The 27,390-nt window shown below is 35.7% G+C and overlaps 1 long non-coding RNA gene across 1 annotated transcript; it reads left to right on the top strand.

Moving 5' to 3' along the window:
* Window positions 1-9,489: 9,489 nt before the first annotated feature.
* Window positions 9,490-26,845, top strand: LOC118501513. Its single transcript, XR_004904137.1, has 3 exons — window positions 9,490-9,500; window positions 15,609-15,613; window positions 26,740-26,845. It is a non-coding gene; the product is annotated as an uncharacterized LOC118501513 (long non-coding RNA).
* The last annotated feature ends 545 nt before the right edge of the window (window positions 26,846-27,390 follow it).

Here is a 27,390-nt window from a genome sequence, read left to right as displayed (position 1 = left end):
TGGGGGAATAGAAAATTTCTCTTAGTCCACTGGCCTATGGACTCTCCTTCATGTTCTTCAAGAGCAGGAGATTCTAAAAGCAATGGAAATTAGAGTCCAAAACATAATTTAAAGTCATTGACTTGGTTTGGAATATGTGTCAAACTGCTTCTGAAAAACAGTTTTCAATATTTCAAAAATACAGTCATGAATTGTTCACTGAAATTAGCTTCCTAAGTTAGCTACAGAAGCATAATTACTCACATCAAGGGAAAGCACACCAGACACACAAAGAATTTGCTGGGAGAGAAAGCACCCCATTGAGCCTGGGTAGACTGAAGACTACTACTAAATGGTTTTGTCAGATCCAATTTTGATGATTATTTAGCGATCTTCTACCCTCAGCATCAAAATTCCCAGGGCATATCCTAAATTGAAGGATATTTGTAATAAAAAGATATAAGCCTCCAACTCTCATTTTTATCAAACATTAATAAAAATTGAATTAGAAGCAAATGCCTTGAAAGGTTACTGGCAAAAAAGTTTGAGTATTATAACAATGTGAATCTGATAAGAAAAGGAAATGTTCTTCTCTTTTTTCTTTTTTTATTATAGTGATAACATAAAAACCACTTTTTGGAAAAAAGTTGTAAAAAAGTCACCCCCCCCCCACATTTTAATACACCTAGAAAGAATGGATATTCACTTGGCAAAAATGTACAGTAATGAAAGGCAGCCACCATGATTAAAAGCTGTGCAACTATCTCAAAGCACAATAGATATTCTGACTCCCAAATGCCCTTCTCATTATTTGAATGAAATGAGACTTCATTTTCCCACACACTTGAAATTGTGTTAGCTGAGAGCTGAAACATGCAAATGAAGCCAAACACTCAAAAGAATACCTCTATTCTCTGTTTCCAAAGGTCATGTGAGGACATCAGCTTGTGCCAAGTGAACACATGGGAAGCAGAGAAGGGACATGGTGTATATTAAGTTTTTACTTTATCTGTTTTGAATTTAGGTTAGTTCTGTAGCTAATTTTGTTTTTATGTGCCCTAATGAGTACAGTTAAAACTGGTCCTAGGTCATGTTGAACCAGACATCATTTCAGAAAGACTGCCGCTTCAGATTGACATCCCTCCAGGACTGTTGTCAAAGCCCTCAGAGGTCCCATTGTGCTCTCCTATTTTATCTAAATATACTCACCATGTTGTTCCCAGATGTGCAACAGAAGGATCACTGGACTGGGTATTGAAAGACTTGAGTCACAAGTCCAGTCCCAATTTCTTCTTAATATGTATGCTCTTAACCAAAAAGGACATAAATAGGCAAATGCTCTATTTCCGTTATTTGTGTAAGCAACACCAAGCATTTTGATTACCCTTTTTATTCTCTCCCTCCTGTTTTCTTGATTTGTTTCTCAATGCAAAAGGAGTTGGGGATGATAGGCAGGTAAGATTAAGGATGCAGAGTAGAGGTTTTGAAAGAGTTCGGCATCAGACATGATAAGGGTGATGTGTTCCCCCTACAGGTCTACAAGGCCATGAATACCTGACTTCTACCTCCTCTCTCATCCCACCATCCTCTAGCCTTACTTTTGATAGAGCACCCTTATTCTTTTTTCTTTGATATTGTTGAGATCATATCAATGACAGTATTTTTTATCCTTACTTGAGCACTGTGCCTGAAATGTGCTATACTCAAATTTTCATGTACCTGGGTTGTCTCTATTGTTGAGGACTGGACTTTGATCTCAACTTCTGAGACAATCTTACCAGCTTCACTTATGTAAACACTCCACACACATATAACTCACTCTAACCTATCATCCTTTATAACACTCTGTCTGGTACTCATAATTCTCCATTTTATTTTATTTATTTTTTATGTCATTGTCATTAATTGCCTACTCTACATAATCACATTGGAAACAAAAAGCATCATTTCAGCTGGAATCATGTCTATTGTGTTCACTGCTCTATCCCCAGAGTCCAGAATAGTGTGAGAGTGCTCTCTCTCTCATCATTGAATTCTCTGCATTACCTTCTATTCAGTTGCTCAAAATACGTATATCAACAAATGAATTGTTAAAGGCATTAAGCATAATCTACCTCTGGCTTATACTTCTGGTTTGCTTATATTAAGTTGAGACTTGTATTAAACACACAGAAAGCTTAATAATAAAAGACAAATAAGGTTTGAAGAAAAGCAAAGAGACATCACAATACCTAATGAGGGAGTTGAGTGACAATTGGGTTGTCACCCAACTAGGATCAAAAGACCACTAGAGAACTTTGTTCCCTTCATTTATTTTTATAGGAAAATGAAAAATATATTTAAAAATGTTTTCCTAATATTGAATTTCCTCACATATCTTTAAACTTTTTCTTTGCTCTTATGATGGTCCTTAGCTTATTATCTTCTTTAAGGTGAAAGCACTAATGAGAGCTGATGTTCTCCATGCCATTTTAAAGATATTTGCAGTTATGGTTTCCATATTTGTCTACTGCTTTCACCTTGCCATATGAAGCATTTGTTCATTTATTTTTTAGTCTGTTCTTCACTAGCCTGAGGTATCAACATTTGACATTTTATGTGAAGTAGCCCAAGGCTCACTCAAAAAACATTGTTTTACAGGGACATTGAAATAAAGAAAAAATTGAAAGTAACCAGAGGGGAGGGGTGGTTAACAGAAGGAAAAAGGGGAAAGGTTGTCAAGGAACATGTATAAAGGACACATGGGCAGCCCTGGCTGGTGTAGTTTAGTAGATTAAGTGAGGGTCAGGGAGCCACAGCATTGCCAGTTTGATTCCCAGTCAGGGCACATGTCTGGGTTGCAGGCTATGTCCCCAGTAGAGGGTACACTAGAGGCAATCACACATTGATGTTTCACTCCCCCTCTTTCTCCCTCCCTTCCCCTCATTCTAAAAATAAATAAAATCTTTTTTGAAAGAAAAGAACAGAAGGACAAAGCCAAAGTTGGATAGGATTTAGGGTGGGAGGTGGGGGCGGGTGGGATGGAGGGCAGTGGTAGAGAGAAAATGGAGAAAACTGTACTTGAACAACAACAATAAAAACAAGAAAAAATTGTTTTACAAACTAGGAATAATCTCAGAGTTATATCATTGTCTCTGAGGGTTCCAATCATGCATTGGCTACTCTCCATGCACTTTCTACATTACAAAAACACTAAACATGTCCACCACTGTAGAAGTTCTAGAAAGTTCTTTGTTCATAATCCAGCTTGTTCTTTAACCCAAAATGTTGGAACTTAACCCACAGCTGATTAGCAGAGACAAAGTTAACTGCTGTGCTAAGGCTCATCAGGTAGCTGACCTCACCTAAACTTTCTGACCCTCCTGTTTGGGTTCTCTAACATAAAATGATGATCCCTGCTTTTTTCACCAGGCTGCTGTGTCTCTCCATGCCAGTCAGAGAGAGTTCTGAGATCTACTCCAAGGTTTCAAAATTTTTGTTGGACTCAAAAGAAAAAAATTACTATTTTTCCAGATGTACAGCAATCTGTGCCTAGTTCTACTAACAAGACAAATAGTTAATTGGTGGTGGTAGTGGTAGTGGTGGTGGTTTTTATTATTCTTTTTGAGGAAAAATTCTTTGGCTACCCAGCGGTAAGGTCTAGAGGCTAGACTAGGAGAGACAGTTCCAGAGAAAGAAGGCCTGATTAATGCTGCATAAAAGAGATTAATCCATCAATTACATAATTCTCTATACTTGAAACTAATATAATATTAAATCTCAACTTAATGGAAAAATAAAATAATAAAATAAAATAAAATAAAACAAGAGTATTCATTGTAAAAAATAAACATAAAACACTGCTCTTACTGAAGAGAGAAAAACCCACTAATTATCTTTTTTTCTATGAGGCCTAAAGAGAGGAGATTTTATTTTTTCTCACTTTAGATTCAAACATAGAAGATATAGAACAGAGACTAAAGAGAATTAGGCAGATAATATGCTTGAAGGGCATTAGAAGACAAAGTAGTTCTTTAGAATTCTGTGTGAGGGTAGCTTCTGTCTGAAGAACTCTATGAGCAATTCTTTCTGTCTGACACTGTGTTTTAAGTTAACTTTTTTCCTTTCTCCTCTAGTTTACACATCTATTACTACTAAGACTTCAGTAAAATCAGTAAGATACTAAATGTTTGCAGTAAGATACTAAATGTTTGCTATAGTAGTACCATCGTAGTGACAAATATTTATGGAGATACTTCAGTGGCATGGAGAGGCCATGAGGTAATTCAAACCAGCCAAGAACATCAGAGGACGGTGTGACAGCATAGACTGGTGGGCAGTCCTGGGAGTGAGAGTGGCTTAGATGGAGAGGAAACTCTGTGTCCTACAACCACAGCATCGAGTTCAAGCAAAGGGTAACACAAGAAGTGAGTTGACTTGGAGAAACTCAGTTCACATATGCAAAAGTACTTTAGAGTCTCTATTCCAGGAATATTTTAAATATTGTCAACCCTCTGAAGGTAGATTTACAGGCTCCTAGCTGTATAACCACATCGTCACAATTTTTAGTAAAATTTTTAAGATATTTTAGTTACATTTGGCTAAGGCCATCGTCCTTCCACTTTGGAAGGACACTTCACCTCCCACTCTACTCATTGTCCTATAGAATGACATGGAAGCAGAATGGACATCTTTAGGATACTGCCAAGGGAAAATTGCACTGTGATGACTACTTCAATATGGAAAATAATAATAAAAAATTTTAACAAAAAATGAAGAAATTAGAAATATTTTAAAGATATTGTAGCAGGTGCTGTGGGATACCCTCACATCCCACCAGTCCTTAATATTGCAATGATTAACAATGACATCCAACTGCCATTATTTACATTATCTCTTAGAATTTTAACGCCTACTCTGTAACCCAAGACTAATCTCAAAAATTACTGAGAATGTTAGCATACCCATCCCCACACCCATAACCCTCATCACGCAAGCTGGATACATGAAATATGAAGCAGAAGTTGTAAAGACACTCAATAAAATAAACAAAAATTATTCTGACACAGAAAAGTAACTTGTAACAAATTATTTTTAAGACCATATAAGAACAGTATTTCTTTATTATAAATATTTTAAAGACTTTGTTTATTTTCTCTACAACCTCTCCAACACTTGTTGTTTGTTTCTTTGTTTATGATGACCATTCTGACTGGTATAAAGTGGTATCTCATTGTGGTTTTAATTTGCATCTCTCTGATAGCTAGCGATATTGAGCATCTTTTCATATGTCTCTGGATCCTCTGTATGTCCTTCTTGGAGAGGTGCATGTTCAAGTCCTTTGCCCATTTTTTAATTGGGTTGCTTGTCTTCTTAGAGTGGAGTCGTGTAACTTCTTTATGTATTTTGGAGATTAAACCCTTGTCTGAGGTATCATTGGCAAATATGTTTTCCCATACAGTTGGCTCTCTTTTTATTTTAATACCATTTTCTTTAGCTGTGCAGAAGCTTTTTATTTTGATGAGATCCAGTGTTCAGAGGGGAGAGGAGAGGGAATTTCACAGGAATTTCAGGGGAAAAGGGGAAGGGTTTACAGGAAGAAGTATAAAGGACACATGGATAAAAACTAGGGGTGGGTGGAAATGGGAGGGAGGAGGGGAGGGCTGGGTGGGTGGGTTGGGATGGGAGTAAAAGATAGAAAATTGTACTGCAACAACAATTAAAATAAAAAATATTTTAAAAGATTTTATTTATTTATTTTTAGAGTGTAAGGGAGGGAAGGAGAAAGAAAAGGAGAGAAACATGTGCGAGATTGAACAATTGCTTCTCACACTCCCTCACCTAGGGACCTGGCACATAACCCAGGCATGTGCTGTGACTGGGAATCAAATTTATAACCTTCCAGTTTGCAGACCAGTGCTCCATCCACTGAGCCACACCAGCCAAGGCTAAGTATTATATTTTGAATAGAAATTATAATAGGCAGTGTTATTTATAATGGCCACGATTCGGAAGTAGCCCAAGTGTTCATTAGATGAATGGACAAAAATACTGTGGTACATTTACACAATGGACTACTGCGCTGCTGTGAGAAGGAAGAAAATATTATCTTTTGTGACAGCATGGATGGACCTGGAGAATATGATGCTAAATGAAATAAGCTAGTCAGAAAAAGACAAATATCATATGATTCTATTCATATGTGGAATCTAATGAACAAAATAAACTACAAACAAAATAAAAACAGACTTATAGATAGAAACGAGACTGACAGCTGTCATATGAGACAGGTGTGGGGCTGGGTGAAAAAAGGGAAGGGGTTAAGCAAAAAAGACTAAACAAACAAACAAGCAAGTAAAAAAATAAAACTCATATATACAGACAACAGTATGGTGATTACCAGAAGGGAAAAGGAGTAGGGAGAGGTACAAGAGGGTAAGGGGTGATAAATATGATGGAAGGAGACTTGACTTGGGGTCGTGAACTCACAATACAATATACAGATAATGTATTATAGAATTATACATCTGAAACATATGTAATTTTATTAACTGATGCCACCCCAATAAATTCAATAACATTTTTTAAAGGAAATAGTAGTGTGCTTTTGAACTTTCAGTAATCTAATTAATACAAAAATTATAAAAACACATTAGAAAAATATAAGTTCTCTGTTCATTTGACACAGAAAACTAATATGAAACTAAGAATACCCACGTCTATGAGAACATGGGTGACACCTTAACGTGCGTTAACAAGCATAACCAATTCAAAGAGAGTTTAAGATGTGCCATTGCACAAGAAAACTTGAAATGTCTTGACACTTTATACCTTCTTGATGGGAAAAGCAATCTGCCACCAGCCCTGAGCATCCTCACATATTCTTGCTGGGTATAACAAGAATGCATGACTCTGACCACTCTTTATCCCTTCACCTGGGCTATTTCTTTGGGTTGTATTTGCGGTGAGCAAACTTGAGGAATGGGGTAATGCCTCCTGTTGAACAAATTGCATGCTTTTTTCCATGTACTACAAAAGAGATGAGTCCCTCAAGCCTTCCTGTAACACAGCCCACAGCCTGTGCATGCATCCATGACAAATCTTTGTGTGACTTTGTGGAGGTACAGTGATCCTGCCTAAACCTGTACAAACCTACATTAATCTGTAACTACTGCTTTTGCTGTAATCAATCCTCTGTCTTTTGTCTCTGACCATCGTAATGTCTTTATCACAACTGCACCGCTCTGCCACTGCAGCACAAAGTAACCACATATAATACACAAATGAATGGGCATGACTGTATTCCAAAAAAAAAAATTATCATGGACTGATATTTTAATTCCATGTAATTTTTATACTCCACAAAATATTTTTCTTTTGATTTTTTCAATAATTTAAAACTTCAAAACTCATTTTTTTGTTTGCAGGCCATAATTTGTGGACTACTAATTTAGACCTGAGAAGGAACTGTTGATTAGTATGTCCATAGAATAGGAGAAACTGAAAATTAAAGTGATGTAGGGAAGAAATATAAATGATAAAGAGAGGGAATAGAATGAAGTGTTTTATTCTATAAGTGCATGCTTTGAAAACCCAAAGACTGCATGCGTGAGGACTTTTATATTCTGAGCATATCCATCATTCTCCTATTCTCAAAAAGACCGCAATGGAAACAAATGAGAAGCACATTGCCTCATCTTTTCCATTGTTGACACTCTCTGCTTGACTGAGGGATGGTGAGATGCACTCTTTTGTAGGTATCGTGAGAAGTAGATGAACATTGTAGTGACTGAGGTGACACACTGTCTCAGCTCTCCCACATTACTGACAGAGATTTAAAGTTGACTTGAATAGGAAGCAGAAAGGGTATTCTTACATTCTATTTATCAAGGAATCTCCTTATATACCATTAAATAGTACAGTAAAAAAGGCATGACATTGGATCTGGGTTAACATTCCAGTTCTACTAATTATTAGTTACATTATTTTGTAGAGGGTAATTGACTTCTCTGACCATTTTCCAGTCTGAAAGATGGGAATAATGGTAACATTTACTTCACTAGACTGGTGTGGAGGTTAATGATATGACATATAAACTGCCTAGCCAGCTTCTAGCCCTTAAGTAAATGGTCAAGGATATTTGAAATATCACTTCTTTTGGCCCTACTTCAAGTATTTTCCCTTTAGGAAATTCTTCCTCTGTTGCTTCAGGCCTAGTCTTCATTCATGTTTTCTTTGTTTTTTCCAGTCACCTATGTATCATGCACTGTGCCAGGTGCTGAAATTACACAGATGAACGGCAATGTCCCTACCCTCATGAAGCTCATTGTTTGCAGATAAGTGCAGGAAACAGGGAGGAGGAAAAGGCAACAAGACAGATCCATACACCATAACTTACTGGCAATGTAGGAATGGTATAATAAATATATCTGGGGGAACAAAGAAGATGGGTTGTGAGAAAAAAGAAAAGAGAAAGTGGAAAATACAGAAACCAATGTTTTCTACAATATACCAAGTATTCTACCAAGAGCTTTATATATACATATGCTTGCTCAACTATATTGTAGATTAAGCACCAAAAGATCTTAATTTTTTCTGAAGGTTATTAAACTTAAGCTAAACCTTGAAAAAGTGCTAGGAATCTGCCAGCTGGAGAACAGGAGTGGCCGGCCAGGTCTACTGCTAACTCCAGAACTACACAGGGAGCTAGAAGTTGCCGTGGGATATTGGCAGGGGTGGGGGTGGGGGCTGATGAAAGAGGGTTAAGTGAAATGTTTAAAATATTTTTAAAATCTTAATAATAACACAAGGAGTATCTATTGCACTATCCCATTTAGGAAATACATTTTGCCAACAAATTTAAATCTCTCTTGGTTGCACAGTGGTTCGCAAGCTGGCTCTAACTCCCTACAGGCTCTCTAAACACGTCCAGTGGCTGCAGTGGTAGAAGGGGGATCAAGAGGACAGGCAGGGTTCACAATCCCTCACGTTAATTTCAGCCATGCTTTATAAATACGTTTTCCAGTTCTGCAGAGAAAAGAAGCTTTCGATGTATTCTTCGAGCCAAATACTGTGCGAAACTAGTTTAAAAAGATGACAGAATCTCCTTCTCTAGAGGTTATTAAAGATAATACAGAAATCCTTGTGCCTTGGGATATTTTATGTGTGGAGCAGTCTGCAGACAGGGCTTTGCTCTGAATGATCCTTTTATTCATTTCTCCTTATTTTAATCTTATAACTAAATTCCTAGGAGTCGATGCCCTTCTGTTTGCTAAGAGAGCAGGCAAACAAAAGTGTCAGATAAAACATTGAAATTCCTAGTCATATGTTTTATATTAAAAGAGAAGAGAAAATGTTAAAGAGGATTGGTAAGAAAACTTGTGCAGTGGAATCATGCCTACATAGTAAAAAAGCCATGGGACACTGAAGGTGTTAAATAGATCATTCAAGTACCCTTCAAGTACTTTTTTATTTATCTTAAGTCTTAATTATTTAGTTATTTCAAGTCAATATAATTTTTGTCTACATTTAGCTGACTTCAAGTCTTTGTTTAGATGAGAATAAACTTAATTTTTAAAAAATTTAACTATAAGACAAAAATACCTTACTTTGTCATTAAACAAAAGGGTATAGACATAGTCATGGTAACAATGATGTATCTTCAATTCAGCATTCAGCTTTGCAAATGGCATTGCTGGGTATGTGTAATAGATGGTGAAGTGTTACTTGCAACAGAGTTCACCTGTTAGGAGTGCACACCCATCACCCTCATTTTTCTGAGGCCAGGAGTTTAGGAGTTCACAAGGGAAAAACTGTCTGTCAGCAGGAGGCAGCTGTGAAATCTATTTTAAGCCATTCATTACATGTGATGTTTGGCCTTCTAGTGAACCAAGCACGCAGTCACTATAAAATCAGCACAGTGAAGGAATGCTTGACAAAGGCATGGCCACCCTAGGTCTTGAATATGTCAGCAGGATCCTCAGCCTCTCACAAGTTAATGTGAATTATTTCAGGTTACTTGTCCTGACTTCCTGACAATTTTTTAATTATTTATTTTTTAAAAATTCAACTACATTTTCCATTTGATATTATTTTGTATTAGTTTCAGTTGGACAGCACAGTGGTTAGATAATCAATCATGCACTTTACAAAGTGTTCCCCCTGATATTCCAGCCCCCAACTGGCCCCATACATAGTTATTATAATATTATTGAATATATTCTCTATGCTGTACTTTACATCCCTATGACTATTTTCTTAATTTAATTGTTGTTCAAGTGCAGTTTTCTGTCTTTTACTCCCATCCCAGCCAACCCCCTGAGCCGTCCCCACCTCCCTCCCATTTCCAGCCCCCCAAGTTTTTGCCCATGTGTCCTTTATACTTGTTCATATAAACCCTTCCCCTTTTCCCCTGAAATTCCCTCCCCTCTAGTCAGCCTGTTCTCTATTTCAGTGTCTTAGGTTATATTTTGCTTGTTTGTTTGTTTTGTTGTTTAGGTTTCTGTTCAAGGTGAGATCATATGACTATTTTGTTATTGCCAATCTGTACTTCTCAATCCCAGTCCTTGTTCACCCAGTCCCCCAAGCCCCCTCCGCTCTGTCAACCATTATTCAGTTATCTCTATCTATGAGTCTATTTGTTTCATTTGTTTGTTTATATTGTTCTTTAGATTCCATATATAAGTGAAGTCATATGGTATTTGTCTTCTAAAATGTCATTTGTCCTTATATTTATTCCAGAATATGTGTTTCCCATATCCATAAGAAGTCAATGCTAGGGATAGCTAATACATTTCCCAACAGTTTTTATCAAATTATTTTGATATTTTGTGAGCTGGTTAAACACACTGATTTTAGAGCTAGAACAACAAGCAGGATTCAAATCCTGACTCTATGCTGATTAGTGACCTTTAGAAGTTTACTCAATTATAATCATCCCTGGTTTCTGTTCTACAAAAGAGCCTTAAATACCTTTTTAATAAGCCTGTGGAGATAATGAAATGAGAACAACTCATTTGAAAAGATATGAACTTTACACAACTCTTAGTGAAACCTTTAGCAAGTTAGTTAGCAATCTGTGTCCAGTTCCTTTATCTGTAAAAAGAAAAAATGAGATATTAGCACCTAGGTCACAAAAGTATTGTGAAAAATCAGTACACATATATTTGTATGCACACATATATACATATACATACCAGTACATATATGTGTATATATATGTGTATACATATATTTTCCAAATATTAATAAAGTATATATATCACATATACATGAACTTGTCATAGTGTAAGGGCTCATTAATGGTAGCTGTTATTTTCTGATAATACTGTTCTGGACACTCTATACAAAAAAATATTTTAGCAGTAGTAATGGTTGTAATTATAGTCATCATCCTGATCTAAGAAAAATAAGACTGAGATTGTACTTCCAGATCAGCTGCCAACTAATTGTTTTTCAGCAATTAACCTCTTCATAAATGTTGATTCTGTATAGACAAGTGAAAGTAGATCTTGAGTTCCCTATTGCCCTTTAACACTGTATATGCCTTTAACTGGGGTAGGTACTAACAGTATAAAGGAAAATAATTACCTTTGCCCTTCTTTAACAGAGAGTATGACCTAGCAAACACACAGATATGCCTGTTTTGAAGTCTGACACCAGTAGCTGTGTGTGTGTGTGTGTGTGTGTGTGTGTGTAAAAAGTTCTCCTGAAGCGGAGCAGAGGCAATTCACCTTGACAGGGGCAAAATGCAGCTGTGATCATGTCAAAGGAAGATTTTAAAAATATAAAAAACAAAAAGAAGAGAAACTCAGACTTGTCAAAATTAATGCAGAAATTAATGAATGTCCTTTCCACTAAAGACCCTAATATGAAAGAAAAATAAGTATGGTTGGCATCACAGTCTTACTACCACAGGCTCCATTATCTCTCTTAAAAATTGGAATAATTCCCAATTTAGAGTATTTAAACATTTACTTTCTAAAGAGACTTAACTTTATAACCTCCAACTACAGCCCAGAATTACCTAGAAATTTTCTATAGTAAATTTCCTGTGATTATAAGAAAGTTTCTTGATAGTCATAAATATAAGTCAAATTTAGGTTCTCTAGATCCACTGTCTTTGACTAGAAAAAGAAATGTATCCAAAGGCATATTGTTTTCCTCAATGACCCCAAACAAGATGAATTCTTCTATATTTTGAAGTACATAAAAGCCCATCTTCCCTGCCTTTCAAATCTCATTTCATTTCTCAGACTTTCCATTTACCTTCCCACCTCCTATGGCCAACTCTAAGGCCTTCTAGCTACCTGGAAGCCAGACTCTGTATATCATCCCCATCTACTCCTGCATCATGAGTAGGAGTAGATGGGGATGATCTACTTCCCAGCATCATGCCCTGCCTTGGCCCTTTTAGAATTAAGTTCAGCACTTTCTCCAGTCTGCTTGCCCTAGATGCAATTCCCCATGGTCTGTTATCTCCTAATTAACATAAACAGCTATTTTACTTAGGTGTCAGGGTTATATTTGATCCTCACACCACTTACTCAGCACATGCTGTTCATAAGGACTTCCAACGAGCATTAGTAGGATGGATTAATTTTGAGATGACTTTCCAACTGTTTCCTCAAGAAGCTTACGATGTAGGAAAGAAAATAAGAAATAAACACTTTAAACAATTTTGAGAATCAACAGAATTCAAAAGAGACAATTAAAAAGAACCTATTAAACTGTTGTGTTTCTAAGGTTCTTATGAGAGACAATTGTTCAGTGTTTAGGAGGCTTCTCCCATTAAAAAGAAACACAACTATGTTATCAATGATAATTTTAAATTCAATTTTGAAATAACTCTATTGAAACATGAAATGCCCACAAACTAATACCTGTATATTGTTTTACCCATCTATAATCACCATACAAATTGTTAGGAACGTTAAATTGAAATTCCTTTTTACCTTTTACAGTAAAAGGGAGAAAACTGTACTTGAACAATGATTAAAATTAAAAAAAAAAAAAGAAATTCCTAGCTATAAATTTTATTGAGTACTAACAATGTGTTAGCACTATACTGCAAAGTGGAGAAACAAGGGCTCCTCCTTGGAGTAAAGAAAGTAAATTAGACACTGCAGGAATCCAGGGCCCTATTCACTGTCTATCTGCATAAAAATAAGAGAAAGGTTTTTTTTAATTTGCATGAAGAATGACACCTAGAAGGTCAATCATTCCCCAGGTGTTTAGAACTGGACAAAAAGGAAAAGAAAGGATTGTCCCTTTGAGGACACAGGGATTCAGTGTAAAAGAACAAGTCATTCATAAGTCAAGTGCTCCTCAAATATGGAATTACAGGTGAACGTGATAAATAGCAGTGTCCTACCCTGTATAATGAGGGATCTGAACTAGAAAATTTCTAATCTTCCATTCAGATCTACTATACTAGGTCTTCCTGTAGTGTGTTATCTGCCTGAAGAAGTTGTTATAGATCCACCAGGCTTTATGAGTTAGGTTAGGAAGCCATCCTATTCAAGTATCCAAGAATTAAGCCAAAAAGAAGTGTTCATGGGTGAGAAGGAGAGTAAACTGGGTCTTGAGGAGGCAAATAGTTTCTGCCTGAGTTTCAGGCAGAACCTCAAAAGAGAGCAACCACAGAAACCAAGGTTTGTGGGTGTTTTCAAAGAAAATTAAAACCAATTGCAGAGAATCCAAGGAAAAGAGCCTGTGGATAAGTCTGGGAAGGAAGTCACCTCTGCTTATAGGAGAGCTGATGACACTACAAGGTACTGTGAGTTTGTGCCAACATCATAGGCAACTTCACACCAAAGGACCTAGCATAGTAGCCTTCTTATCTAAGGGGGATATGTTCCAAGACCCCTAATGGATTCCTGAAATTGTGGATAGTACCAAACCCTATGTATACTATGTCTTTTCCTATACAGATGTGCATATGATAAAAATTTAATTTATAAATCAGGCATAATAAGAGATGAACAATGATAACTCAGAATAAAATAGAACAACTATCATATTATACTATAATAAAGATTGTGAATATGTTCCCTTTCTTCTTTCTCTCTCTATCTCTCTGTCTGATAACCTATCTGATAACTGAAACAGCTAAGTGATTAACAGGCAGGTAGTGTATACAGAGTGGATATGCTGGACAAAGGAATGATTATGTCTCGAGGGAGGAGCTCAGAGCTGGCTAATATGATATTTCATCACAATACTCAAAATGCAATGTAGATATTATAAATTGTTTATTTTTGGACTTTTCCATTTAATATTTTAGGACTATTATTTACCATGGAAAACAAGGTCACAGATAAGGGGAGAATATTGTAACGTTAAGATTTCAAATAGAGGAGCAATTGAGACACTTTGTTTTACTGTACTGTGACACCAGCCATCCTGTGGTAAATAATAATTTTCAAATACATAGTAAAGACATGATCTTCTACAGATATGAACATAAACATGCAATAAAGATTTTATATAACTCATTAATGAAAGAGTGCATAAGATATTATAACCAGATCAACAGACATATTTGTAGATCCACAATATTAAAATGAATGTACAAATGAGAGCAAACTGGCCTCTTCTACAATAAAGAAAAATAAAAAAAAATATGGTACGTTTACATAATGCAATACTATGCAGTAGAAAGAATGAAGGAGCTCCTACCCTTTGCAACAGCATGGATGGATCTGGAGAGCATTATGCTAAGTGAAATAAGCCAGGCAGTGAAAGACAAATACCATATGATCTCACCTATTAGTGGAACCTAATCAACAAAACAAACAAGCAAGCAAAATATAACCAGAGACATTGAAATAAAGAACAAACTGACAGTAACCAGAAGTGGGGAAAGCAGGGGATAAAAATGGGAAGACAGGGAAGGGTCATCAAGGAACATGTATAAAGGGCCCATGGACAAAGTCAAAAGGAGAAAAGATTAAGGGTTGGAAGGATTAAGGGCTGGGTGGGGAGAGGGAAAGTGGTGGCAAGAAAATGAAGACAAGTGTGTTTGAATAATAATAAAAAATTGTTACAAAGAAAAAAAGAAAAGTCAATTGACAGAATATACATGCCTGTAGACAAGAACTTTTTTTTGTTATCAGCTACTATTCACAGTTATAAAATAACTCAAAGACAATGAACCACTAGAATCAGGCAGCTTGTGATCTTAACGATTCATAGTTTCCTTTGAAGCCTGATTTTTTTTTCTCTGTGGGACTCTACATATTTTTAATGTAAGCTATGTTTTAATGCTGGAACTTACTCTGAGAGCCCTTGACTTCTATTATAAATTATCAATAAACCTAGGTCTCTGTTGCAGAATTTATAGTGCCAAAATAAAAATGGCTGACAGTTTGCAATTACTAAGTTTTCTATTTTTAATTATAAATAAATGTCAAAGTTTTTTCAGGGAGTTGTTTTGATAGTAAAACAGAGCAAGAAAAATTATGGTGGATAATGCATTCAATCAGAAATGGAGAAATAAGGCAAAGGGAGGAGAGGTAGGAAATAAAGGAAAAGGTAACCATGATGATTTTATGACAAATAATGTCTAATCTGGGATCAGAAGGGTGGAAATCAGAAAGGTGAGTGGGCTCTAGGCAGAGGGAACAAAGTTTTGAAATTCCCAGAGTAAGTGAGAGTATGGACCATTGGTGGAACTTGCAGAGACATAGCCAAGGTACGGAAAGACATAAGAAATAAGACTTCTTTTTTAAACAACAAACCATATTTAGAATAGTCATTTCTATTTATAATTGAAATGATATTCTTTCTACTATATAGTGCTTTATTTTTCCTTTTTCTTTTTTTGTAAGACTTTATTTTTTTTTAGAGCAGTTGTAAGTTTGTGGCAAACTTGAGTAGAATGTGGAGGTTTCCCATAGACTCCCTGACTCTACATACCGATAGCTTTCCCCATTATCTACCATTCATCAGAGTGGTACATTTGTTACTAATGATGCATCTATACTGACACATCATATGGACCCAAAGTCCATAGTTTACCTTGGGATTCTCTCTTGATGTTGATTTCAGGGATTTGGACAAATGCCATCACTATGGTATCATACAGTGTTTGCACTGCCTAAAAATTCTCTGTGCTCTACTTATTCATCTCCCTTCATTCATCCTTAGCAATTATTGATCTTTTTATTGTCTCCATTGTTTTACCTTTTCTAGAATGTCATGTATTTGCAATTGTACAGTATGTAGCCTTTTTGGATTAGCTTCTTTAAAGTAATAATATTCATTTAAGATTTTTCCATGTCTTTTCATGACTTGATAACTCATTTCTTTTTAGTGCTGAATAATATTTTATTGTCTGGATATACAACAGTTTACTTATCTATCCACTTAATAAGGATATCTTGGTTGCTTCTAATTTTTGATAATTATGAATATAAAGCTGCTATAAACATTCATATATAAGTTTCTGCATGAACTTAGGTTTTCAACTCCTTTGGGTAAATGCCAAGAGGCATGATTGCTGGATCCCATTATAAGTGTTTTACTCTTACTTGCCAAATTGTCTTTCAAAATTGCTGTCCCGATCTTTCCATTCTATCAGTAATGTATGAGAGCTCCAATTTCTCCACATCATTTCCAGTATGTGATTTTGTTAGTGTTTCATATTTTGGCCATTTTCATAGGTATGTTATGGTATCTCATTATTATTTTGACTTGTTTTTCCCTGATGACATATGATATATAACATATTTTTCTATACTTATTTACTATCTATATATTTTCTTTGGTGAGGTGTCTGTTAAGGTCATTGGCCCATTTTGTAATTGGGTAGTTTATTTATTTGTTGAGTTTTAAAAGTTCTTTGTATAATTTTGACAACAGTCTTTTATCAGATGTATCTTTTGCAAATATTTTCTCTCAGTCTGTCTTGTCTTCTAATTCTCTTGACATTGTTTTTCACAGAGCAGTTTTCATTTTAATGAAGTATACTTTATCAATCTTTCATGGATTGCACCTTTGATGTTATTTGTGAAATGCATCACCATACATACCCAAGGTCATCTGGATTAGAGATGTTGTTAAGAGGCATTTATTTCCCTAAAGGAAAAGTTATGGATAAGATGATGGGAATCACTGGCATCGAACATCTAGTAATTTAAATATGCAGTCAGTGTTGTAATTCAATAATACTACTGGGAACTAAAAAGGAAAAAAATCAATTCAATCATTTAACAGAATTTAGTCTGTTATGTCTGTTAATAAGATGAAACCTTTAAGTATTTGCTTAAAAATTAGGTGAAGATAAAAACTATGTTTAAAGTTATATTGCCCAAATTTAATATACTTCTAAAGAAAAAAAGAACATTAGAATGTTTGTATAAAGAAGAAAATTAAGCCTGAAGGGGAAATAATTTTTCCAAAGTCATGTCCTTGAATCCTAGGTCAACAGGTACTAACTAGGCTTCTAGTGTTATACACCTATTCCTGGCCCTCTTTGCTACCTAGGAAAGCACTGCATTTGGAGAAGTTTAATCTTTTTTGTAGGGGATCTCATAGACTTTAATATGTTCAGGTGACTGTATATTGATAAGCCAAGCAATGCTATGACACATTTCTTGAGTACTTTTACCACTGAATAAATAGAAGGCCTAACATTCTCGAACACATACTTGGGAAGTATTTTTTTATCCTATGCTGTTCTTTATGTGCACATATTTGTCTTTAATTTCTCTCTTTGTGTGTGTTAATATAAATTGTCTTCTATAAACAAAGATCATAATAAGACTTTAATAAATAAGTAGTTGGAGCAGTGGATTGGTATTCCAAAGAGTACAGAAAATAGTAGAGTGTACTCAAGCAGCACTACTGGCATCCATCATCAGGGCTTTTGTTGTGTGTTACATTCAAGCTAAGCAAATAGACAGCCCTAAGCTCTGATCAATTACTGATTAAAGAAAGCTAAAGAACAGAGTTATGACAAAGGAACATAAGACACTTCACCCATCATTAGTTTGTACAATCAGCATTATGCCTTCTCCATTCTGATTGCTTTTTGTCCTTTAAAATCAAGAATATTGAACATAACTGGAATGATAATTTATTATGTGCCAGAAAAAATGTAAAGCACTTTCCATTGATTTATTTATTTCATAGACCAGCCCTATAAATTAAGAGTGAATATTATCATCTGTATTATTTAGATGAGGAACATGAGGATGATGTAAAATGCTAGTTGTGAACTCACGATTTAAATACTAAGAGTCTTTAATAGTCTTGTTCCCATCTAAGCCATATCTAAACATGTTCTCCATCAAATCTCCAGTAAAACATGCTATAGTCCATTTACACTGAAGTGGAGGGATCATTAATGATATGAGATTGGAGATCAAAACCTTAATGCAATGATGAATTGAGAAGGCAAAATCAACCCTCAGAAACACCAGGTAAAAGATTGACTTTTTATTGCAGGGAAGCCTGGCAGTAAATGGATTAGAAACGGGAGGCAACCTCCTCCCACTTAAATACCCTCCTTAAATAATGCCCCCCCCCCACTTAAATAAAATTTTATGTAGAAGAATTTTTAAAATTTAAAAGTTTTACAGAAATCTCTGCTCTCTTTATCACCAGTAAGCAAAAGAACAACCTCAGGTCCACTTATTCTGAGTATGGGAGAGGCCTAGGCACTGCTCTCTTCCCCAAGCTAGTAAGAAGTGAGAGCATGGTGTATCCACTTTCCACACTTAATCAGGATGTCAAGGCTAACAGCAAAAGTGCCTGGTACTGTTAGTTGGGATTACTGTCACCAGCATAGGAGGGAGGGAGCTGAGACCTGTGACACTGACCAAACTTGAGACAGCAGCTGCTTCACATCTTTACCACTCAGATGCTGATTTCAAAGCAGTACTTGTGAGTGAAAGGCCATCATGCTCCTCTGCGTCATCTCAGATCATGTGTTGGTCAGACTGAACCACTTTCCATTTAGCCATGCCAGTCTTGACAAAGCTGACTGTTGTTTCCCCCCTGCTTTAGCCTGTTTTAGAAATCCTGACTTTGTTGAGGCAAGTTCTTCTCATGTCTTTATTTGACATTCGATTTTTTTAACTCCAGTTGACAGAGCAAAGTGTTAGGTAGACTTAATAGATACTCAAATTAGTCATTTGAGAGAATCATTCCTAGAATAATTTCTTGATAATTGGGCAATTATTTTTTTATTTTATATTGATGGTGAAAAAAGACAAATGTACTTCAGTTACAGGGTGAAAGAAAAAAGTCAAGTCGATTAATACTTGACTTCAATATTCATTTATGAAATAACCAGGCCTGTGTGTCCTTTTTATCATTTATTGGAAAATAGAAAATAGGCAAAATGGGAGGTGTTCATACTCTTGATAAGGCTGTACAACTGAGGGCTAGAATGGGAAATTGATGACTTTGGAAGGAGCATATCAACAATGCATCCATCACTTGGTTAATGTGCATCTTTCCCTTAGATTTCTTTGCTTTTAATTTCTAGGATTTTTTTAACCATTTATCTAAGGACATGGAACAGATTGGTTTTCTATTGCTGCTGTAAAAGTTACCACATACTTGTGTGGCATAAAACAGCACAAATTTATTATCTTTACATTTCTGGATGTCAGTCTTAAATGGGTCTCATGAACTAAAATCCAGGTGTCCACAGAGCTATATTTCTCCTGGAGGCTGAAGAAGAAAATTTGTTTTCTTGCCTTTTCTGGCATCTAGAAGCCACCTATAATCCTTTGATTGTAGCTTTTTTTTCTCTCATTAAACATCATCACTCCTTCTTGTGCTTCCACCCTCAAATTTCCTCTGAGACTCTTGATTCCCTACCTTTTTTCTTCAAAGGATAAGTGTGATTCCACTGAACCCACTTAGATAACCCAAGAGTTATCTCCATATTTCAATTTCAAGATCCCTAATTTAATCACATCTGCAAAGTCTCTCTTGCCATTCAAGGTAACATAATTATAGATTTTGGAACTCTTTGATGGACCATTATTTTTTTTTACCACAGTGGTTTTTCTTCAATTGTCACCAACAAATTGCTCATTTATTTCACACACTGTGCCAATATGCGCTTCTACCCATCCCTCTTTTGCTTTGCTCAGCTCTGTATTGTAAGGAAATGTACTTCCAAGTCTTGTTGACCTTCTAGTCTCTAGGTAGGTTTAACTATAAAATGGGAGGCAATGGTATATGATTAAAGGTCTTCAGACAGAGATAATCCAGGGTATTTCTCCTCTTATCATTTTCCTATAATGTGTTCTGGTGTTGGCTGTATCTCCTCTACCTCTAGTCCCAGTACTCAGACTCAGTACTCAGATATCATCATCAGTCCCCAGCAATTACAGATGACACTGTTGTCCTTCTTGCTCTAGGATAGTAGTAACTTCTTGAAAATTGATAATCTCTAAATTTTATCTCATTCCTAGTATGGCTTCTTAGCTCTATTGTAATATCTATAATAAACTTGAGTTAAATTCCATCTGTCTAAAAGACCTGAGTGGTTTCTGTTTTACTAGCCAAATACTAACTTCTATGCCAATCCAGACAGATCCTAAGTTGGTGAATTTATTAAGGGATTAATCAGTCCTGACATTGTGGGCCAGAGAGTCTCTGCCACCTAAGCAAGGAAACATCATCTTCCCATGCACAAAAGCAGCATGTAGCAAGGCTCAGATTCCACTGCATTTATATGTGATTCTTCCTCAGATAGTTCTACAGTAATTTTTATAAAAAACACATGAAATAAAAATGTTGTATTTTGATATCTTGTACCATGGTGTCTGAATTATGCAAGGTGGCTCTGAATAACAAAGCTAATTTGAAAGTGTTTAAATGCAGCACATTACTTGGTTGATGTGTAAGAGATTCTGGTTTCCTTGTTCATATGTCTGAGCTCCAATTAGGTTCATCTACTTTCCAAATAGTGTTTAACTTGTGAAGAACATGGGAGGATAGTCTAGAGATCCAAGATGGATGAGGAGTAAGTGGACACTAACCTCCTTTCAGGACCCATGTGGAATTACAACTAAATTGTAGAGAAATCATCTAGAATAACAAACTGGAGAGTATCTGGAGAGAAGCTTTATAATCACAGACAGACAGAAGAAGCCAGTTCACCACAACATGACTGGTATGGAGTGCAGAGGAGACATGAGAGGGCTGGCTGGGCTCCCATGGGTGGCAGCTGAAGTACTAGAGGGAAATTTGAATGGCCAGGAGATTTCTCCTGAGAAGTATGGGGTCTAAACCCCAAGCTTGGCTCCCCAGAATATAGCACCAGAGCCAGAAAGGAAACCAGATAACACACAGCTATGAAAACTGGTTGAGTTTGCATCTGCCAGGGAAAGATGGCTAGAGAGCCTCATAAAGGGGCAAAACACACAATTTTATTTGTAACTACTTACCTTGGGCTCTGACAGAGTGAGGGCAGAGTGGACTAGAGGTGCTTGAGGAAAGCCTGAGTCTGGAGGCTTTGGGGAGAGAACTAAGAGAACAGCCACCAGGATCACTATGCTAAGTGATTCCCCATACAGCAGGAGCCATCTTGGTCAGGCATACCACTCCCCTCCAAGTGGCATCAGCCTAAGGATAAGCAATAGCCCTGTCCACAGGAATTATTCTGCCCCACCCTGTGGTGCTTAAGCCTAATGGCTGATTATAGTTTAGCTAGATTAATGACTGAATTGACAGCCATGGACAGTGGATCACTGGTATTCTTGAATAGGCTGCCTAGGGTCAGACTAGGAAACCATCTGACATCACCAGAGGTGGATCCAAAAAGAGAAAACAGTAGTAAACACTAGATTCTACTGAGATGGATTTCACTGCAGCATTTTTTATGATTTGCATTATTTTCTCTCGTGTATAGCTTTTTAACATTCATTTCTTATCCTTCATGTTTGTGCCTACTAGGGCACTAGTTTTACATTGTAGTTTATTTCAAATCTCATATTTTCCTCCTCCCTTCTCTTATTCCATTTTACCTTCTTCTTCCTCTTCTTATTTTCATTTTAAATTTTATTTTTCTCTCTTGCTACAAATTGTTTCCATTCTGCACTCACTATTTCTCACCACTCCAGCTACTTGAAACCATTTTTCTTCTCATTAGCCATCTCACACTGTTTTTCTCATTCTTAAAATACTCTTACTCTCCACCTTTATCAAGCTTTGTTCATTGGTTGTGAATATGGTTGTTGTTGCATTTCTTCAATATCATTATTAGATCTTCACTATTTTTGTATTTCAGGTCTCAAATTTTACTGTTCCCTTCTCCTACCACATTTTGCCTTCCCCCTGCCCTTTATTTATTTTTTTTCCATTTAAAATTTTAAATTTTCTCTGTCTTAGTCTGGTTTTCATTCCTCACTCTTAGTATTCCTTCTCCCTCTGTCCTCTCAAATTAATTTCTCTTTCCTCTATATATATCTTAAATTTTTCTTTCTTTTTTCCTTCTTATTCACATCCCACCTATATTAATCTTTGCTCATTGGTTGTTGATAGTGTTGTGGTGTATTGTTTTCTCCAAGTTGTTTCCTATTTTTTAATTTTTTCTTTCTCACTATATATTTTTAAATTTCTGTTTAAACCCAATACTATACATTTCCCTTCTCTTACTCTATTCATCTTCTTCCCTCCCTTTCTAATGTAAGGTGTAAATTTTACTTTCTCTCTTTGCCTTGTCTCTATTCCCTACTCTTATTATTGCTCCCACCATACCCTCTCAAAATTATTTTTCTTTCAGTTAGTTATCTCACATTCATCTTTTTTCTTATAATAGTCTTAATCACTTTACACCTTTATTAATATCGGCTCATTTGCTGTTCATAGTGTGATTGTGGGTGAAAATATTTTTTGAGGGTGTGGGTTTGTTTCCTGGGCTGTTTTTTTCTGGAAGCATCTGTACTGCAGCGTTTCAAGATGTGGTGGGCATAGTGACTCTCAGTCAGCCAGCTGGAGGGAAGGACCACCAAAGAATGACCCAACAACAACCAAAACCCATTTGCAACAAGAGTGCTCACATAAATGGCATAAAGTTCATCCCAAGAGTGTCAAGTTCAGGAGATCAAGGAGTCTGCACCACTGAATCCCACAAGTCTCCCAGCACAGAAATTCACACCATGAAGACAGGAAATCAAAGCAGATCAACCTAAGAAGCAGAAACAAACAAGAAGAGTCACCTAAACTGGAGAGACAAAGAAAAAAAAACCCCAAACCTCCAACCAAAAGGAAAAAAATGAAGAGTCCCCAGAAAGTGTTAAATGAAATAGAGGCAATCGAACTGAGACATTGAGTTTGAAATAATGGTTATAAGGATACTCAATGAGCTCAGTGAGAACTACAAAGAACTCCAGGGAAACTACAAGGAAAGTGCTGTGAACTATACCAGCATGAAAAAGGACAAAGGAACTATCAATAAGAGCCAGAAGGAAGTGAAGAATACAATATCTAAAATGAAGAACACAGTAGAAGAAATTAATCAAGTGAGATGAGGCAGAGGATCAAATCAGCAAGGTGTAGGACAAAGCAGACAAAATTCCCAAACAATACAATAAAAAAAAAAGACTAAAAATAATGAAAAGGGTTTAAGGGAGCTGCAAGACAACATGAAATGTAATAATATCCATATCATAGGGACACCAGAAGGAAAAGAAGAGCAAGGGATAGAAAACCTGTTTGAAAAATTTATGACAGAAAAGTTTTCTAACTGGATGAGAGAAAGTATCAAGCAAGTTCAGAAGTACAGACACTCCCCTTCAAGATGAATCCAAGGAGGCCCACTCCAAGACACATCATAATTAAAATGGCAATATTTGAAGACATAGAGAGAATCTTAAAGGCAACAAGGAAGAAACAGCTAGTAACATACAAGGGACATCCGATAAGGTTATTACCTGATTACACCGCAGAAACAATACAAGCCAGAATGGAATGTCAAGAAATATTCCAAGTAATGAAGCAAAGGTCTACAACCAAGACTACTCTACCCAGCAAGGCTCTCATTTAAAGTGAAAGGTGAAATAAGGAGTTCCTCAGACTAAAAAAAAAGGTTAAGAGAATACAACTCCACCAAGCCAGAACTGCAAGAGGTGGAAAATAGACTGTTATAAGAAGATGAAAAAAGAGAGAAACAGGAAGACAGGTACAAATGGAAAAAATGCCAATGAATAAGTACCTATTAATAATGCCCTTAAATGTAAATAAATTAAATGCTTCAATCAAAGTCAAAGTTTAGCTGAACAGAAAAGAAAACATAACCCATATATATACTACCTATAAAAGACACACCTCAGAGAAAAAAGTTCTACAGAGACTGAAAGTAAAGGATGAAAAAAATATTCCAAGTAAATGGTAATGTAAAAAAATGATGGAGTGGCAAACATATCAGACAAAATAGACTTCAAAACAAAAGCCATAAAAAAGACAAAGAAGGACATTGCATAATTCTTAAGGAAATAATACATCAAGAAAATATAACCCATGTAAATATATATGCAACCAACATAGGAGTACCAAAATATATAAGGAAAATCTTGGAGGACTTCAAGGAAAATATTGACAGCAACAAACTTATTGTAGGGGATTTTAACACCCCACTGTCAAAAATGGATAGATCTTTCAAACAAAATATCAACAAGGATATTGTGGCATTAAACATTGTCCTAGATCAAATGGACTTAATTGATATGTGTAGAACCTTTCATCCCAAAGAAGAAAAATATACATTCTTTTCAAATGTACATGAAACTTTTTAAAGGATAAACTACATGGTAGGACACAACATGGACAACAAAAAATTCAAGAAAATTGCAATCATAACAAGCATTTTCTCAGATCACAGTGGCTTGAAACTAGAAACAAACCTCAAGGAAAATACTCAAAAATATCCCAACTCATGGAGACTGAATAACATGGTATTAAATAATGGGCTAACAATGAGATCAAGGAGGAAATAAAAATGTTTCCAGCAACAAATGAAAATGAACACACAACAGCCCCAAACCTAAACCCAAAGCAAAGGCAGTCTTGAGAGGGAAGTTCATAGCAATACTGACCTACATAAAAAAGATTGAAAAAACTCAAACAAAAAATCTAACTCCACATCTATAAGAATTAGAACAACAACAAAGCCCAGAGCAAGCAGAAGGAAGGAAATAATCAAGATTAGAGCAGAATTAAATAAAATAAAGACTAAAAGAACAATTCAAAGGAACAATAAATCTAGGAGCTGTTTCTTTGAAAAGATTTAAAAAAATCAACAAGCCTTTAAAGAGACTCATCAAGAAAGAGAGAGAAAGAGAGAGAGAGAGAGAGAACACCCAAACAAACAAAATCAGAAAGAAGGGAGGAGAAATTATAACTGATAACACAGAAATACAAAGGATTATAAGAAATTGCTACGAACAACTATATTCCAGGAAATTTGACAACCTCGGCAAAGTGGATGAAATTCTAGAAACATATAATCCCCCAGATTGAATCAAGAAGAAGCAGAAAGCCAGAATATACTGATAACTACTGAAACTGAAATGGTAATCAACAAACTCTCACAACACCTGGATGTCTTCAAAGGAAAATTTTACCAAACATTTTAAGAAGAGCTAACTCCTATTCTTCTCAAATTTTTCCAAAAAATTAAAAAACAGGAAAAATGCCCAAACTATTTTTATGAAGCCAGTATTATCCTAATTCCAACAAGAAAGAATACTACAGGCCAATGTCTCTGATGAACATAAATGCTAAAATCCTCAACAAAATATTGGTAAACCACATCCATCAATACATTGAAAAGTTACATACCATTATCAAATGTAATTCATCCTAGGGGTGCAAGGATGGTAAAATATTCACAAATCAATAAATGTAATGTACCACATAAACAAAATGAAAGACAAAAATCACATGATCACATAAATAGATGCTGAAAATGCATTTGATAAAATGCAGCACCCATTTATGATAAAAAACACTTAGCAAAGTGAAAATAGAGGCAGCATACTTCAACATAATAAAAGCCATATGTAAGAAACCTACAGCTATCATCACACTCAATGAGCAAAAACTAAAAGCTTTCCTCCTAAGATCAGGAAAAAAGACAAGGGTGTCCACCACTTTGTTTCAACATAGTATTGGAAGTTCTAGTCACAGAGATTGGACAGGAAAAAGAAATAAAAGGCATCCAAATAGGAAAAGAGGAAGTAAAACTGCCATTATTTGAGGATGACATGATAGTGTACATAGAAAACTCTATAGGCTCCACCAAAAAAAAAACTATTCAACCTAATAAGTGAATTTGGCAAAATAGGGCAATAAAAAGTCACTATTCAAAAATCAAAGGCATTTTTTGTATACCAACAATGAATATCAGAAACTAGGAAAAATCATATTTACTATAGCAGCAAAAAAATACATAGGAATAAACCTAACCAGGGAGGAAAAAGACCTGTACTCAGAAAACCACAGAACACTGAAGAAAGAAATTAAGAAAGACATAAATAAATGGAAGCATATACCATGCTGATGGATTGGAAGAACTAACATTATTAAAGTGTCCATATTATAGATTCAATGTAATCCCTATAAAATACCAATGACATATTTCACAGGTTAGAATAATGATTTCAAAAATTTCTATGAAACCAAATATGACCCCAAATAGCCTCAGCAATCTTGAGAAAGAACAAAGTAGGAGGTATCACAATACCTGATATCAAACTATGTTACAAAGCCATTGTAATCAAAACAGTCTGATACTGGCATAAGAATCAGAAGTAGCTGATTCAGAAGTAGCCAATGCTGGTATGAAACTTGAAAGCTATTTTGAAGAACTTCTAAAGAAACTTTATCCAGAAAAAAGGTTTCCTAAACTTGAATTCAGACACACATATCAGTGGAACAGAATAGAGAGCCCAGAAATAAATTCAAGTCTTTATGGTCAATTAATATTAGACAAAGGGGGCAGGAACATAAAATGGAGTAAAAATAACCTCTTCAACAAATTGTGTTGGGAGAACTGGAATGGTACATGCAAAAAATGAAAATAGACCACTAACTTATACCATACACCAGAAAAAACTCAAAATGGATAAAATACCTATACATAATCTGTGACATCATAAAATTCCCAGAGGAAAACATAGGCAGTAAATTTCAGATAGTCCATGTAGCAATATTTTTGCAGATCTATCCTGTAGAGCAAAGGATACAAAGGAAAGAATAAGCAATTGGGACTAGATCAAATTAAAAAGCTTCTGCATGGCTAAGAAAACATCATCAAAATGAAAAAGGAACCAATCATATAGGGAAACATTTGCCAATGATACCTTGGACAAGTGTTTGATCTCCAAAATATATAATTAAGCAATTTGACTCAACACCAGGAAGACAAACAGTCCAGTTAAAAAGTGGGCAAAGGACCTGAACAGA

This window comes from Phyllostomus discolor, chromosome 6, assembly GCF_004126475.2.
Source record: "Phyllostomus discolor isolate MPI-MPIP mPhyDis1 chromosome 6, mPhyDis1.pri.v3, whole genome shotgun sequence".
In the NCBI taxonomy this organism is placed as follows: domain Eukaryota; kingdom Metazoa; phylum Chordata; class Mammalia; order Chiroptera; family Phyllostomidae; genus Phyllostomus; species Phyllostomus discolor.
This window is presented reverse-complemented; position numbering and strand designations above follow the sequence as displayed.